We start from the raw sequence: 17,685 nt of genomic DNA, 5'->3' as shown, positions 1-17,685 counted from the left end.
TGCCCCAAAATCTCACTGGCTTAAGCAAAAAGTGATTATTTTTAGTTCACACACCATTCCCAGGTGGGTTATTCAGGGCTGGACAGTTCTCCATGTGGTGATTCAAGAACTGACATTCTTTTCATCTCATGGCCCTGCAAACCCTTAGGATCCCATTTTCATTGTCCCCACCAATCTTTCTGGAGGGAGAAAAGCATGGAGGAAGCAAGCAGAAGAAAGTCTGAATGGGCCAGGTCTAGAATTTTAATTCCCATTAAAGAGAACTTAAACTCATGGCCAAGCTTCACTGCCAAGGAGGCTGAGAAATATAGTCTGTGTGCCCAAGATTCTGGTGGACAGCTAGTGGTCTCTGCCATGGTTATTTTCAACCTAAAGTTGTATACCCAGCCAATTTATCAGTCACATCTATGGATGGTAAAAAAGACATTTTCAGGCACAGGAAATCTCCAAAATAAATCTTCCAATGACCTTTTCTCAGAAAGCTATTAAAAGATGTGTTCAACCAAAAAAGAAGACCACGTGGGACCCAGAAAATGGAGAACAACAATTGTATCAATTTAGAAAGCTTTCAATCCATATTAAACCAGAAATCTGGAGGGCTTTCTCCAAGAAAAAAGGAAAGTGAAGTTGATAAATAATATGACAGTATGACAAGGTGGAAAATTGTAATGAGGTACATCATGTAGAAAGTTTTTGGGGAATGAGGAGAATTCGGTCAGGATTTCAAAGAAAACTAATTCCTAAAGTGTAATAATCACTAAATTTAACAAAAACAAGTTTTATGATAAGAAATTCAGTCACTAAACACTATCTCATCAGTGAGTCATCTTGACATAATCATAAAATTGAAAACAATGATAATAGACTTAACCAAAAATTAAAATGTAATCAGGAGTGTTTGGAGAAGGGGGTGTAAGGAGAAGGGGTCTAAAATCCTCGTAAGATATTTATTACCCAGTATGGGTGAAGTTATTCTGTAGTAACAACCCCAAACTTAAGTGGCACAATATAATAGAAGTTCATGTCTTATTCACATTACACTCCTCAAGTGAATTGCCAGGGGTTCTGTTCCATATGGTCATTCAGGGACTCAGTCAATTATTCCACCATCTGGCACACAAGGTACCCCAGCTCCATGGTAAGGCAGACAGACCAGAGAAGTGTGAGCCTTTCCTGTCTCAGAAGTGATCCTCAAAACCTCCTCAGACAATTTCATTGGCCACAGTCATGTATCCCTATCTACCAGAAGGACACTCGGAAGTGCAGTCCAGTGCTCTGAAGCAGAGGAGCAGTAATGTTCACGGGGGATGTTTACAAAACCATCTAAAATGAATGATTTGAGAGACAGTATCATATGCATATTATTTTAAAATATGGAAGTAAGTACCGGAACATGTTGAAAAGCTAAAAGGAAAAGTGAAAACGCTTGAGAATGTTGTCTCTGGTGAGCCTGGCAAGCAACCAGCATGGGGAGTGAAGCAGGGCGGGGTACACAAGACTGCTGGGTTGTGTTGTAAGCTTTTTAGCATTGTTTGACTTTTTAAACTATCTGCATGTACTGTTTTTATTAAATTGTATAACTTATTTTTTAAAGTTGCTTGAAAAATAAAGACTGGAGCCAGGGAGACTCTCACAAACAAACCCTCCATAACCCCATCTGGAATCATAACTGCAGTGTTGGACAACCAGTCAGCAGTTTGCAGAACCCCCACCCTCCCTGGTTGTTCCAAGGCTAAGGGCATGGCTTGGCGAGCTCCTTCCCCGCACTTCTTTCAGGAGACTTGAATTTGCTTGGAGAGCCCAGGCGCTGTCTTCCAGCCTCTGAGCCCTTCTTAGGCTACAACTATCTCTCTTACTAATGTTTGCCTCACACTCCTCGATCCAAAGGTTCTTCTCCTTGTAAAGGTGAATGCAAAATAGTTGAAAATTCTCACTCTGGCTCTTATCTATTAGTTAGACCCCATTGGTCCAAGACTTTTCAACTTGGCCTGACAATTTCTTTAACTTTCTCTTTAAGAACTTCAGTCAAGTTAGGATTCTGACTGATGAGAAGTTTCTACTTGCCCCTTTTCTCCTTCTTTTGTGCTCTTCTTACCGCCTCTGTAAATGTCCTGGTAGCACCAGAGCATTCTAGGAGATTCGCTATGCCAGTCCTTTGGATGTCTCCTCCTCCTTGTGCTCCACGTAATGGCCAGAGAAAGTGGCAGTGAACTACATTTGATCATGGCATCCTTAATAACTCTCATTTGTGTTCTAAGCAAAATATTCTAGGCCATTTCCAATCTGACCCCATCCTCTTTTCACCCTTATCCTTCCTGCCCCCTTGGCTTCTCATGTTCTAGCCTTTTCCCTCTACTTGCTGTTTCCAGAACCTGCCAGGAATCTTGGGCTTCCATCTTGGCTGCTGTTGAGCTCCCTTCCTGGAATGCCTTTTCTCCTCCCGCTGGGTGCATCTCACTCAGATTAGGAAACTTTCCCAGATTCCTGGCAACAGCAGAGGGAAGGGAAAGCAGCCTGTTAGGTTAGAACCAGCAGTATGAGTTCAACATCCATTTAGGGACTCCAACATTGGGAAAGTCACTCAATTCTCAGAGCCCTGATTTCTCAGCTGAGACATTAGGGTTGCTCTGGATTATCTTTTACATCTCCTTCAGGTCTAATTCTAGCCACCTCCATTCCCCAGCTATAAAAATTACCCTGACTTGTAACTTAGTGTTTAAGAGCACACATTTTGGAGCTAGAGCCAAAAAGCCTAGATTCAAATCCCAGCTCTACCACTTACTAGCTGTGTGACCTTCAGCAGGTTCCTAAACCTCTCTCTATTTCATTTTCTCTCTATTTAATGGGAGATAGTAATAGTAATTGTCTCATAGGACTGTTGTGAGGATTAACTGAGACATATATTCCACATATACATATGCTGTAATACATATGAAGCCCTCCATAACTGCTCTAATAAAAGTTTCTTAATTATTACCATTGACTGAGCAGTTTGAGGAACAGGGCCCCACTTTCTCTCTAAATCCCCAAAGCCTACAGCTTTACCCAGCATGGTATAAAACACTCCATATTTTTTCTCAATGAAAAAAGGAGAAAATTGGAATAAACTGTGGTTGCATCAGTTGAGTTAGGTTTCAAGAGCTTTGCTTAACCCCCTAGAAGTGTCTTCCCTTTCAGAGAACCACTCCACCAAATCAGGTCATATCTAGCCCTCCACTCAGCATTTGGAAGACTTGAGGGGTAAATCAAGGAGGTTTTAGTTGGGAGGAACAGAGCTTGTTTTAAGCTTACATGGGCCAGTCCCTACTTCTGAGACCTCTACAGGTGAAGAAGTCTGTGAATTTAAGAGACCTGAGAGAACACATCCTGGGGGGCTGGGAGTGCTTCAACACTGAGCACACCCAGGGGCTCCCAGGGGGTCACCCCTTTTTAGGGAGACCCAGACAGCACTAGCTAGCTCTCCCTGAAATGCACAAAAGGCAAGCGACTTCTTCACTACAGACCACTACCTGGAGATGAGGGACACTGGGAAGGGAGAGATGGGAAGAAGAATCCCTGCACTCCCAGTGGAAAGCCTGGAAGGCACTGCAGGCCACGCAGCAGGCAGGCAGATGGAGTTGGTAAGAGCTGGAGCCGCTAAGGGCTGTAGAAGTTCAGGTCAGAATCAAAGAGAATGAGTGGTGAGGGCAGAGAGCTGGGGAGTGGGTCAGAGAGGACCCAGGAAAGCAGCAGGAAAGGGCAGCTGTCAGGAAAATCTTGGTAAGGGGCGGTAAGCGATCCAAACCGAGATGAGTACCTCTACCCACTGTATCTATTGCAGGTTATTTAATAAAGAGCTACGAAAGTGACTGCAATTTCCGTGCTAATGTACCAATGCCTCACAGTTCTGCGTCTTAACCTCATTGCTGGGGCTCCAGAGGCCCCCTCCCACCCCCGCCTCCCCAGCCCAATGTCCCCCTGCAGCCACTGGGGCGGAGCGTCTCATTTTCCTAGAATGTCATCCATTTATCAAAGGACAGGATTAGCCCCCCTCCTCCGCATTGCATTCGGAAGGCAGAGTCTGGCTCTTTCTAATTTCAACTTGGCAACAGCTTAGGTTATTAACCTACTGAAATACCCTCCAGGGTCTCCCTCTCACACCGTGCTGCTTCCCCCATGTTTTCCCAGCATTCACTCCCTGATTCTCTTTTCCTCTAGGGCTGTAAAACTTAAAGTTTTTCCCTCCCAGATCTTTAGATGTGGATAAAAGACATTCCTCCCCCAACTCCTGTCTGGTGCTAGATGGGGGTGAAGGTGGCATTCCTGGTGAGCAGAGGAGGCTGAGAGGATGCTCTCCAGGACATGGAGAGGCAGGGATGCCACTTGTGATGAGATGTGGGGAGGCAAGGAGGGAAGTGGGTGAAGCTCTCAACTGAGAGTCAGGAAACCTGAATTCAGGACCTGATTTTGCCACTCATTCAACCTTTGACGTTGGGCAAGTCAACTTCTCCCATCTAGGCCTCAGTTTTCCTATGTCTGAACTGAGAGAAAGAATAAGAACCAGGGGTTCAAGCACTCAGATAACTCCAGAGATCAGATGGTTTACCCACATGAGTGAATTGGCCCATGTAAGATTACGAGGGGTGGCGAGCAAGTTGGAAGGTACATATCCAAGCAAAAGGCATTCACATTTTAGAAATCAAGATTCTACCAACCAAAATAAAGCTGCTGGACAAATTAGGCCCAAGAATTACCAGTTTTTAGCCTTTAGAAAGTCCTTTGAGGTCCCTTCCCACTCTAACATTCTACCATAAAATCATCTAACTAGCAGGGCTCATCTTACAAGTTTGTCAGGTGGGTAGAGCATGAATTTGGAAAATAGGTCTCTTGTCCACTCCACCCCCAACCCCTGACATACGATTGATTTACTATCTCAAATTCCTTGAAAAACTGTGGTTAGGTTAAAATATGTCAACAAATCATTTGACCCTCTTCCCTACAAAAGGTAAAACCTAATTCCTCACCTCTTGTGTGTGCATTGGGCTTAGCAACCTGCTTCTAACAAATAAAATATATTGGAAGTGATAGTACGTGAGTTCTGAGACTAAGTCATAAAAGGCATCATGGCGTTCTCTTCCTCCTCCTCACCCTCTTCCTCTTTTTCTCTCTGCTTCTCTCTCTCTCATCACTCTCTCTGGAGGAAGTCAGTTGCTATGTCATAACACAAAAAGCAGGGATGCCTGGGTGGCTCCATGGTTGAGCGTCTGCCTTCAGCTCGGGTCATGATCCTGGGGTCCTGGGATCGAGTCCTGCATCCGGCTCCCCGCAGGGAGCCTGCTTCTCCCTCTGCCTATGTCTCTGCCTTTCTCTGTGTGTCTCTCATGAATAAATAAATAAATAAAATCTTAACACACACACACACACACACACACACACACAAAGCAGCCCTATGGAGAGGCCAGCATGGCAAAGAACGGGTGTCAACAGCAATGTGAGGCAGCCATCTTGGAAGTGGATGCCCCAGCCCCAGTCAAGCCTTCAGATGACTGCAGCCCCAGCCAACACCTTGACTTCAATCTCATGAGAGACCCTCAGCTAGGTAAGCCAACTGGGTCACCCAAATTCCTGACCCAGAGATACTATGATATAATAACAATTTTTGTTATAAGCTGCTAAGTTTTGCAGACATTTGTTACACAGCAATAGATTATAAGTACATTAAGAAACAAACGTCCCATTCCACTTTCCCATTTTCCACAGTGAAAGATAAGTTAAATCACATTCTTAGGGAGAGTGAAAGGTCATAAATGTGTACCAAAAAGAGGACAAAAGCAGAAAGAATGTTTCATGAGCTAAAGACAAGCTTTGCTGGCTTTATGATTTGCTCAAAAGCAGTACTGGAATTACCATAAGTAAATTAATTTTTAGAAACAAGTTGCTGAGCTGTATTCTAAATCGTAAGTCAACTCCACCTAACTCAGACTGCCCACTGGACACCTGACTTCAGATGGCCTGCTGTCACCTCAACCTTAACCTTTCCCATTCTCAACCCAGCTTTTCCCTCTCAGTTTCCATGTGTCAGAGAATGGTAGCAACCATACATCTCAGGCCCAAGGCAAAGAGCGAGCCACCTTAGGCTCCAGCTTTATCACAAACTGTAGATTTTACCTAAAATATTTCATCAGTTCAATGACAGCAAAGAAAACAGGGAGAGAAATGGTTTTCTAAATTTTTCAGAGTGCTTCCATTTCTTCGAGGACATGCATATCTCTCTTTCCCCATGTCCTGGTTATCTACTACCATATAACAGGCCACCTTAAAGCACAGCGATTTAAAATAATGCTCATTCATTTTGCTCATGAATCTTCAATTTTCACGTGGTTTACCAAGGAAACCTCCACTCTGCTTCACAATATCTGGGGTCCTAACAGATGAGTCATGTGGCTGGAGGCTGGGCAGCTGAAGCTGCCTCATACCAGTGATTTTGTTAAATAGTCAGAAATTTTTGCAAGCCATTAGTAGCTCAAAATCACCCCTATTGGGACTAGTTACAACCAGAAACCAAAAAACACCATAAACCAGAACACTTTGTTTCAGAGAGCATTATACACCACTGTTGGCCATAGATCCATCATTCTCTTTCTCCATCACATGGCTAGCTTGGGCTTCCTCACACCATGGGAGTCTTGGGAGAATTAGGCTTTTTACAAGATGGCTGGCTTCCCCAAGAGCAAGCATTCCAAAAGGTCTAATCAGAAGCTGCAGTTTCTTATGACCTGGCCTCAGAGGTCCCAGAATATCACTTCTCTCACAGTCTATTAGTTATGCACATCACTAAGACCAACCCAGATTCAAGGAGACAGATTAGATTCCGCCTTTCAATACGAGGAGCAACAGAGAGTATGCACCATCTTTAATCTACCGCAGCATGATAAGGGAGACTATGGTGTAGCAGAAGACTACTGGATCATTCATCAGAAGATCTGAGTCTACCCTCTGTCTGTACTTCTTATTACCTTCAGCAGGTCATTTATTTGGACCTCTTTTTCTTCAGATACTAAATAGAAAGAAAGGAAGGGAAGAAGGGAGAGGAAGAGGATGGAGGAAAGAGGAGGGCAATAAACTTTCTGCTGCCTACTTTGCAGGGTTATCATTGGGAGCAAGTAAGATCATTTAATGTACCAATACATAAATTAGCACCATTATTTTTATATATATTCTTCAGTTAGGGTGACCACATCATTCATAGTTCAAACCAAGACACTTTGCAGAGTGAAAGGGAGTGCTATTACTAATTACATTACAGATAGAATCAAGACAGATCTCTGCAAACCAGTTTGCATGGTCACCTCGCTATAATATATATGCCAGTTTTCAGAGAAGAAATTGAGTAATGTGAACTGGATCAAGTTACCCAATGGTGAGCACTTAGTGGGGAAAGGCAAGAAAACATTCTTTAGGAGAATTTACGAAGTCGGAGATGTAGCTAAAAATCCAAGGGGAATAGGGCAGACTATAAATAGATACATAAAGTGTAAGTGAATGGGAAGAAAACAAGTTTATTCCTCTGGTTCAAGTCATTTCTCCATTCCCAATGTCAAGTTGCCTATCCAGGCCCCAACTGGTGTTCTCACCTCCAGTCTCACTTCTATCCATTTCTCCAGGAATTCTACCTAGGATGTGCAATGTCTCATATTATCCACTGGCACAATCCCTTTGATGGCTGTTCATCACCTATGGAAGATACCTTTAACTCCAGACATGGTGCAAGCTGGCTATGGTCTGGCCCTCCTCCTACCTGTCTCTCCAGCCTCCTGCCCAGCCCCACTCTGGCCTCACACTTTATTTACATTCTAGAAATTCCAAAACAACTTTTATCTCTTGGCATGTGGTACTGCAGTTTACACCATGATGCGTCTGTCTACTGTCCTTTTAGCCTGGAATGTTCTTTCCTATTTCCTTTGCCTCTGCACCACCCAGAAGTTATCTCCTCAGGGAGGTCTTTCTGGATGCCCAAAGCCAGGAATAACACCCTTCCCAGTGCTCACTAAGCATCCTGCAAACACTTGGCCTTGGAATCCTGGAATAGTTAAGGGCACAGACAGGGTTCAGACTGTCTGAGTTCGAATCCCAACTGATCTGGGACAACTTATTTAATCAACTTGTGCCTCAGTTTCCTCAACTGTAAAATGGATTTACTAGGACTCACCTCTTGGAACTAAGTGTATTTGTTGTTGGTGGTGGTGATATAGTGGTGTTTAAGTAAGTTCTAGGCCCAATGTGGGGCTTAAAATCACAACCTCAAGATCAAGAGTCACATGCTTTACCAACTGAGCCAGCCAGGAGTCCCATGTGTTAATATAATACACATATCACTTAACACAGTGCATGGCACATATAAAGTACTCAATAGATAGCAGTTATCCTCTTTCTGACATAACCCACATCTGGCACCTAAGGACAAAGAACAAAGACTGGATCCTAATATGTGTTGGCTGAAATGAATTGGGTTTAGGAGCCCTTGAAGTCCTTCAGGAAGATTCTCTGCTCCAGGAGCAAAGGACTAGAAGTCAGAGGGCGGCCAGAAGACTAGAAGGAAGACTAAAATGTTGTAGGGTGAACTAAATAACAGAGAGACATGGTAACTGGAGTCTTAGCAGGGAATGGGGTGACTTCCTGTGATGAAAGTGGCTTCCCTTTGCACAAAGCCATGCTCCTCCTCCTTCAAAATCTCTAGGAAAACCCAGCTCCAGCCTCCCCAGCTCTGTGTGCCCTTGTTATGTCTCTTTGTTGTGTCCCTTGCCTCCTGTCCCGTTCCTCATTCCCAGGGCAGCTCCTTCCTGGGATGGGGCAGCCTCTGACGTCCAACCTGCAGAACTGCATGCACACGTGCCTAGTCTCACACCAAAACACATGAAAGTTATAAAGCACCTTAAAATTGTTTTCTTGCCCCAAGTTAGATGACGGGGGTGCCCCCCTCAAGTTCCAGCTTTCCTTTCTCTGGCTTTGCATGTCTAAACACACCCAAATTAAGATTTTATGAGCCAACCAAGTTATACATAAAACATTTTTACATTCCTAAACTGACAAAGTGATTTAACTTTGTAAAGGGCACTTAGAGTCTAAGTATTACATATGCTTCAAAATTTCCTCCAATTTCCAGCTCCAAAGAAAGAAAGAAAGGATTTCGAACAGCTCCAGAACTACCAGACATTTTGCTGCTGGCCCAGTAGTGGCACGTCGTGCCATGAAGAATCCTGTCCCACGAAGAGCACTCTGGAGCTGAGACAGCCAGAGCTCTACATGTCTTTGGTGTCCAGACACCAGCAGTTCCACCACCACCCTCTCTTCACCTTGTGCTGACCTGTAGCAGGACGAGAGGGTGTGAAGAGTTGGAGTTGCCTCTGCAGAGTCAAGCTCCTGGAGGCCAAACATCTGCCTAGCTACCAAGGCTTCCAGCTCCTCCAGCCTTTCTTTACTAGGATGACATGAACGCCTCCTCTCTACCCAGACCTCTTGACAAATGCCTAACTGCCTTATAGGCCTATTACACACTGCAAAGTGCTTCACTGGGTCAAGGAAGGGTGGGGGAGGGGCACCTGGGTGGCTCAGTGGTTGAGTGTCTGCCTTTGTCTCCGGTCCTGATCCCGGGGTCCTGGGATCAGGTCCTGCATCAGGCATCTCAAAGGGAGCCTGCTTCTCTCTCTGCCTGTGTCTCTGCATCTCTCTGTGTCTCTCATGAATAAATAAAATCTTTTTTTTTAAAAAAGGGGGAGAGTGGGAAAGAAGCCAGCCACCCCACCAGGGTCCTATCCTAACCCCTCTTGAAGCCAGTGGGTGGATCTGGAAGGAGAAGGTGCTAGCTGGTCTTTGTCTCACAGAGAAAACACGAGATGGTCAGAACTATAGCAGCAGGGATTCGGGCTTAAAGTTCCTGATAATTGGTGGAAGAGATGAAGAACAAGATAGAAATAGATGCTTCTAGAGTAGGCACCCACTGGAATCTTAGCATGAGAGGCAGTTTGACCTAATGGCTCAGATCTAGAGTCACGAAGCCCTGGGTTTGAATCCTGACTCTCCTCCTTATCCGCTGTGTCCTCCGGTAAATTTCCTATCATCTGGAAGCCTCAGTATCTTCCTTTGTAAAATGGGAGTAATAGTAAATTGCCCACACCATGAATTTATCATGATGGTTAAACACAAAAGGGCTTCACAAACACTTTGGCATATAATCAGTGCTCAGGAAATATTGCAACCACTATTGTCACTCCCCAGGTTTGCGATCCCTTGAAATAATGAGAAGACCAGCCTCTAAGCCAGCACCTGCCTCTCCACCACACAAGGCAGGTGTCCAGTTGACTCCACCTCACAAATTCCTCAAGAAACTCCTGGAGGACCTCCAGCTGGCCACCTCCAGCCCCAGCCAGGACTCCAAGGCACCCCAGCTAGGGCCTCCATCCCTGCCTCCTTGCCCCATCCCGCCCTAACTCAGAGAGTGAGCATTCCAGCCAGGACCCCAAAAACCTATCCTGCACTCCTCAGCTCCAAAAAAATGGGGTTCCAACAAGGCAGAGCAGTAATGAGATGGAAGATTTGGGCTAATCCTGAGCCAAATGAGGGTCTAATTCGTGCTGTAAAAATCTGTCAGCTGCTAGTTAACAGCTCCTCTAGCCCCGAGCACGGGGGAGGGGGAAGACCTCCGCTCGCACCTAGGGTGGTGTTTCTCTCCCTTTGCCTTGTTTTTTCATTTTTGGAATGTGAATATAAACTTTATGGAGGGGCCTGGTCTCTGTTCACACCGGGTGCTAATAGCCCACAGCTGAAAGCTGAGGTGCAGAGGAAAACGGGGAGGCGGAGCCCCCAGAAAGCGAGGGGAACCAGGAAGGGCAGTGGAGGGGCCGGTGGAGGGACCCAGGAGGCGGTGGAAGGATATTTAATATTGAATTTGCTTTTTTTTTTTTTAATGTGGAAACTTTTAGACACAAACCGGCCCCTGTGTTTAAGACATTAAAACATCTTTAAGCGTTTTCTGGTTTGAGTTTGCTCCGCAGCCGTCCTGGTTCCTGGAATGTATTTTATTTTTCTTTTAAGTCGGCGAGAGCAGAAGGAGAAGGGGGGTGGCGGGCGGGCGGTGGGGGGGGGGGGGGGCATTTTCAACAGATTTTTCTTTTTCTGGTTCCTGGGGTGGGGAAGAGGGCGGAGAAGGAGAGAACAGGGCTCCCTGTGTCTGATCGTTAATCCCCAGGAATCCCGCTTGGCCTTTATGGCCGGTGCACTTGCTGACAAGAGAGAAACTGCGTGGACGTTCCTGGTCCCTGTCGGGGGCGTCGCCCGCCCTCCGGGGCTTGGGGTGAGCCCCCCCACCCCTGCTACACGCTGGGCGCTGGGGGCGGCCCCGTGCTCGGGCCGCGCGGTGGGCGGGGCGCCGCGGGGGCGGGCGGGGCCGGGGTGACCCTCGCCCACCTCCGCTGGGCACCGGGCGGGCGTCTGCCTCGGCGGCCTGGGCTGCGCGCCACGCGGGGCAGGGACCGCGCTGGAACGCGCACGTGCCACGGGGGCCCGAGGGGACGCCCGCACCCTCCGCAGCAGCGCCCTCGACCTCGGGGCGCAGTCCTAACGCCCTAGCACCAACCGGGACGCCGGCGTCTTGAAGCAGGAGGCCCAGAATCCGCATTCCTGGGCCGCCGGGTCTGAGCCAGGACTCCGAAGAGCCCTGGCGGAGAAATTGGCCGGGATACCCGCGCAGAAACTTCGCTTTCGGCGGAGACGCCCAGGCCCGGGAGCGCGGCTGGGACTCAGATGGCGTCCCCAGGCCACGGCTCGAAAAGTAGGGCAGTCGCCCTGGCGTTGCTCCGTCCTCATGGTGGGGCCAAAGAATTGGCAGCCCAAGGACGGAAGGCTACAGGAGCACGCAGTAGGTGCCCAATAATTGCCAATTAGAGTTCTTCCATCGGTGGCGCCTCAGAGCTTCGTGGTCCCGAGGGCCCCAGCGCCACTCCCAGCTCTTCCAAGAACCCCTGCCCCTGCTGAATCTGTTTTTCCATTTGAACAATGGAGACGTCCAACCAAAAGGAGTTGTTTTTCACAGGATCTGGAAACAGGATGGCGATGCGATGCGTCTGAGAGATGCAGATTGGGCTGGCAGTGAGGGGGTGGTGGGGAATTCATGGGATGTGTTGAGAGAAAGGACACCTTAGGGAAACTCTTCATCTGGGAAAGCGCTCTTGTAAGGTGATCTGCCTACCCAGTGGCAAAGAAGCCACTGGGTAGAGACAGGGAGTACCTGTTCTGGAGGGGAAACCTCCCTCCCCACCCCACCCCACCCCACCGCCCCGCCACTGCAGTCCTCCTCGACCGACATTCAGGCAAGGAGGGTGCACTGGCACTGGGCTCAGGGAGGGTCTGGGGGCAAAGAGAAGACATGTGAGACCGCCAGGCGCCCAGGTCTCACCAAGCCTAGTGTGGTGCCACCTCAGAGGCTGCTGGCCCTGTTTGTCTCAAGCAAAGAGGGCACCTGCCCTGCCGGTCTGGGGCGGGGGGGAACACTATTGGGCAGGGGACTTCCACTTCACAAAAGCTGGGAAGTTGAAAAAACTAGCCACAAACATGATTCCTTTCTCCTTCACCACCCAGTAGTCTTCCAGAGCACCTAGGACAGTGCAGGGGTGAGAGGGCGCACTGGGTCCTCCAGGAGCTTGCACTCCCTAAGGGAGAGGAGGAGGAGGAAGTCCGAGGTAAGCCCAGGGAAAGGACGTTGCCCTGGTAATCTCAAAGCCTGAAGTTAAGTCCTGACCTGGACTTCCCTAAGGCCTTAGAAGGATGTACCACCTGCTTAAGGGGATTGTGTCCTAAAATTAGAAGGCCTTTACAGATCAGGAAACCAGAGCTCCATAGGTCCCTGACTGCCAGGTGCCATGGCATGAACGCAAACGCAGGCCCAGACAATGGTCACACCCCCACTGTGCAGGCTCTGTTTCTGGCCTCTGCTGCCTCTAGCCCGGCTCCTGGATGCTTGGGGGGCCCTCCTGTGTGCCCAGCAAACCCCAAACACTGCGTGATCCACCCTCTACCCCCAGAAGAAGAAAGTATCCAGGACCAGCCTTACTTCCTAAAGGACACCCTCCTGCTCCCTTCTCCTGGGGTTGGGGGTTAAGAGCAAGACCTTGCATGTAAGGGATAGACAGACAAGCCTGAGAGCACCCCCACACACACACCTTTTGTAGCAAGAAGCGATGAGTTCCCTAAGAAGGGCAGTGGGGGCCTGATAGATGTTTCCCCAAGAACCCAGCACATGCTCGGCCCACCCAGGAGAGGCAGTTCCAGCCAACCCTGAGTGTGCCCTGCCCAGCACATTCCAGGGAACCTAGAGGTGCTGATGGTTCTGCCTGGGGAACGCAGTTCTCTTTTGCAAACTGGCGGGCTCTGCAGTAATTTGGCTCTGAAAATTGGTGCCACAGAAACAGCTGAGAGCTGGCAAGGCCGGTGCCCCCGAGGGTCAGCCTGTCAGTCCGCATTAAGATATGCAAAGCCGAGGCGCCTGCGCAGCCGCTGATGCCTCTCGGCCTGGTGCGTAATTGGTGTCAACTGTTTGATTGTGATAATTGCTACTGTCTGGGGAAGTGGCTTCCAGGCCCCAATGGGACAGAGCCAGGTCTGCAGGCGGCTGGGCCCACTACTGGGCCCTGAGAGCTTCCCTGCCCCCTGGCCCTTCTGCCCACTGTCCCCCGACACCTGCAGGCCTGGGACTTCAGAAGGACTCCATTTCAGCCTCTCCCTTTCCCTGAGAGGGGTGAGAAGCTCTGCCTCCCCACCCTCCACCATGCAAACTACATCTCCTGGAGGGAGGGAGAACAGGCAGGTTTAGGCCCACATGAGTCACCCTGTGCCCCACATTTCCCACCCCCTAGGAGTCACGATAGCAATTTCCTTTGGCCACTATTTTGGCTGACCCTCACCAAAGCCTGTGAGGTTGGTCTTATTAAACTCTACTTCAGAGGTGAGAAAACTGAGACCCTGAGGCTGTTCTATGCATTATAGGCTGTGTAGCAGCATCTCTAGTCTCTATCCACCAGATGCCAGGAACACACACACACCACTCTTCCCAGTTATGATAACCAAAAATGCCAGGACACTGTCGCATGTCCCCACTTGAGAACCCCTGGTTCCAACCCAGCACCCATGGTGTCAGAAGCCAGGTGTTTGGCAACTATAGTCAGTGTAATTCATTCAATTCTTTCAAAGAAAAATTTCCACAGCACCTATCATTGTAGGAGAAAGCCAAGAGGCCTTGGCTTATAGGGGCCACAGAGATGACTACAGAACCCTTCCTGCTTTCAAAGCTTAGTCTGGTGGGGAAACACATGGAGTTTGTAGTCAGACTGCCTGGGTTTGAATCTCAGCTGCTATTTGACTAAGGGGAAGATCTGCCTCGGTTTCCCCACCTGTAAAACACAGACAGTAATAGTAACTACTTGATTGGCTTCTGATGAGGACTTAACGAGCTGTTGTTTGAAACTGTTTAGAACAGCCTGAAATATAGTAAGCACTCGGTGTTTGTTAAATAAAAAATAATAATAAAGCACTTACTGTCTGGGGGGCGGTGGGCAAGGAGTCTTTGGTGCCTACGAATGAGTATAATGTAGAACAGAATCAGGCAAGGGTCAACCAGAGGCAGCAATGGTAGAAGAAGAAATTCTTCCTGGAAGATAGAGAAGGCCTTGGAGCTTGAGGGGTGGTGGAGAGGTTGAGTCTTCAGAGAGAAGGAAGAGATTAGGGCCTGGAGCCCCTATGCACTAAGAGGTCTGCACTGGTCAGTCACCAAGACAATCCATGTTTCATTTGTAGGCAGTGGGAACAGGGAAGGTGATGGTGCTCCTGAGGGCAGCCGAATTTAAAGCCTGAATGAACTGGGATCCCTGGGTGGCTCAGTGGTTTAGTGCTTGCCTTAGGGCCAGGGGCCAGGGTGTAATCCTGGGGTCCTGGGGTTGAGTCCCACATCAGGCTCCCTGCATGGAGCCTGCTTCTCCCTCTGCTTGTGTCTCTGCCTCTCTGTGTGTGTGTCTCTCATGAATAAATAAATAAAATCTTTTAAATAAATAAAGCCTGAATGAAGACCCTGTCCTCCAGGAAGTCCTGTGTGACCCCTTCAGCCATTTCAGAATAATCCTCTATCCTCTGAATGTCTACAACAGTGCTTTCTCTACTCTCTGGATGTGAAATCAAATAAAGCCTTGTATTATCATTCTTTTCAGCTACCTGCTTTGTGCCAGGCGTATGCAAGCACTTTATTAGTATATTTCAGAATGATTATATCCTTTATCATGATTATTATATTTATCGTGCACCAGACTATAGGCTAATCCCTGGGTGCACTATTTTGTTTAATCTTCATGCAGCTCTACATATCCATTGTGTAGAGGTTAGGGGAGTGAGTTTTGGTGTTTGAATCCAGCTCTAACACTTGCCAGCTATGTAAAGTGGATATACATGACTCCTGTAAGGCTCAGTCTCCTCATCTATAAAACGAGCTTTAAAAAAACCTGCCTCCCAAGACAGCTGTGAGCATCAAATGAGCTCATGGATGGGAAGCACTAACAAATGCCTAGACACAGTACAGGTACAATTAAAAACTTGCTAGAGTGTTTACATGTATTAAATAACAATCACGATGATTAAAATGTGTGGCTATGTGCCTATTTTCTTAACTCGCCTGGATTGGAAAGGGTGTGAGCCAAAGTTTCTGGAATATGAGGCTGAGGCCAGTGGTAAAGGTGGAAACCCCAATGGAGAACAGAGGAAGAGGTGGTGGGGTGGGGAGCAGTGGAAGGTGTTTGGCTTGGGTGCAGGCAATGAAAGAGTTCATTGTCTGTAGAGAACTTCAAAACAATAATAAAATCAAGTAAAGGTCGGTCTGCTTTTTTCTTATCACCGTGTACCAACAATTCTGTGTTAGTGATAAAATACTCTTCCCTGGCAGTGAGGGGTAGGGGTGGGGTGGGGGAGGCAGAGAATCTGTTGTCTTATGTTCTAAGCAATTATTGCCTTACTGTGGAGTTCAGCAATACTGTACCTACCTGAGCTTCAGATGAGCAATCTGTGTTACTTATTCTTTCATAAAGATTGTACAGGACTTGGTAGTTTGCTTGAGAACTCTCAAGTGAAGAAATGGAGACAGCCAGCCCCTGACACCTGGGACTCTGCTACCTTCTTCTTCTTCTTCTTCCTCTTCTTCTTCTTCTTCTTCTTCTCCTTCTTCTTCTTCTTCTTCTTCTTCTTCCTCTCCTTCCTCTCCTTCTTCTTCTTCTTCTTTTAAAGATTTTATTTATTTATTCATGAGAGACACAGAGAGAGGCAGAGACATAGGCAGAGGGAGAAGCAGGCTCCATGCAAGGAGCCAAATGCAGGACTCGATCCCAGGACCCCAGGATCATGCCCTGAGCCGAAGGCAGACACCCAACCACTGAGCCACCCAGGTGCCCTTCGGCTACACTCTTCACTTGGAGAGTGGGTTTGTAACAATTCTGAATCCTCAGAGCTCCTGTAGTTCACATCCCTGCAATCACACAGTGGACTCAGAAATAAAAGATGCTGCACAGTGACTGGGAAGACAAAGTATCAGACTCAGGCTGCTTCAATCCTGTTATTATTTACACAAATCATCCTCTAAGGGACCCAGAGTTCTCTCTTTGGGGGAGCTTTCTTTCCTGAGGGGTCTCCCCCCTGCTCTTCAATAAGCCATGAACATCATATTTAAGTAGTAATCAATTACTTTTATCTTTTCTGAACTACAGTACTCATTTTATTATGTATTTGCTGGTATAATCATACATATTTTAATAAAAGAACATTTCAACTGATTGTCTTTTCTGGCTGTCAGTATTTATTTGTTATGTATTATGTATTATTACGGTGATGATTTGGTCTATAGGGACATGTGAACAATGACTCACTCAGGGTGTCTGATACTTAGGTAAGCCAATGGTCTGGAAAGGGCGCCCCACAAGGCAACCACCGCCCAGACCCTCATGGTTGCCCCCCCAGGCCCTGGCACTCCTCCTCCTCCTCCAGTGGGAGCATGAACCCCAGCTTCCCACCCAGCTGCCCCGTCCCTCCCATAGCAGACCCCCACCCTGGTCTCCTCTCTCCTGTCCCCAGTCTCAGCTGTGACTGGGTAGGGAAGGTTCTCAGAGGAGCTAATAAGCTCAAGGCCTCCAGGGCAGGTACACTTCAACCCAAGCCCAGCCTTCCTGCAAGATGCCTGAAAGCATCCTGTTCAGGTCCACAGTGTGTTGGAGAAACAGAATCCCAAAGACAGGTGGTGACCAGCCTGAGGTCACCCAGCTGGTCAGTGGGTCAGGGAAGCACTCTGACTCAGCACTCCTGGCCTCCAAGCTGGTGCCCTCCCCTGACACCACTCAGCCCAAGCCTAAAGAGGATGGTCTAGTGATGGGACTGTAGTCCCCCAGGAGGCCTCAGTAGGTGCTCTCTTTGGCCAGGGGGGGCCCATCGTGCAGCCCCTTTCTGAGACCAGAGGAGCCAACGCCCCTGCCTATATCTCCCTCCTTCTTGTTCCGTCTGTGTGAGCTGAGAGCAGGACAGGTGTGTGAAGGAATTCTCGAGAGAGGGGTCCAGTGAGCTGGAGGCATTGGCCTTTCCCTAAAGAGCTGAGATGGGCATTAAGCCAGACCTCTGGCTCCCTTGGCGTAG

The sequence above is a fragment of the Canis aureus genome, chromosome 7 (assembly GCF_053574225.1).
Source record: "Canis aureus isolate CA01 chromosome 7, VMU_Caureus_v.1.0, whole genome shotgun sequence".
In the NCBI taxonomy this organism is placed as follows: Eukaryota; Metazoa; Chordata; class Mammalia; order Carnivora; family Canidae; genus Canis; species Canis aureus.
The sequence above is the reverse complement of the archived record's forward strand: the minus strand, read 5'-3'. Positions refer to the sequence as shown.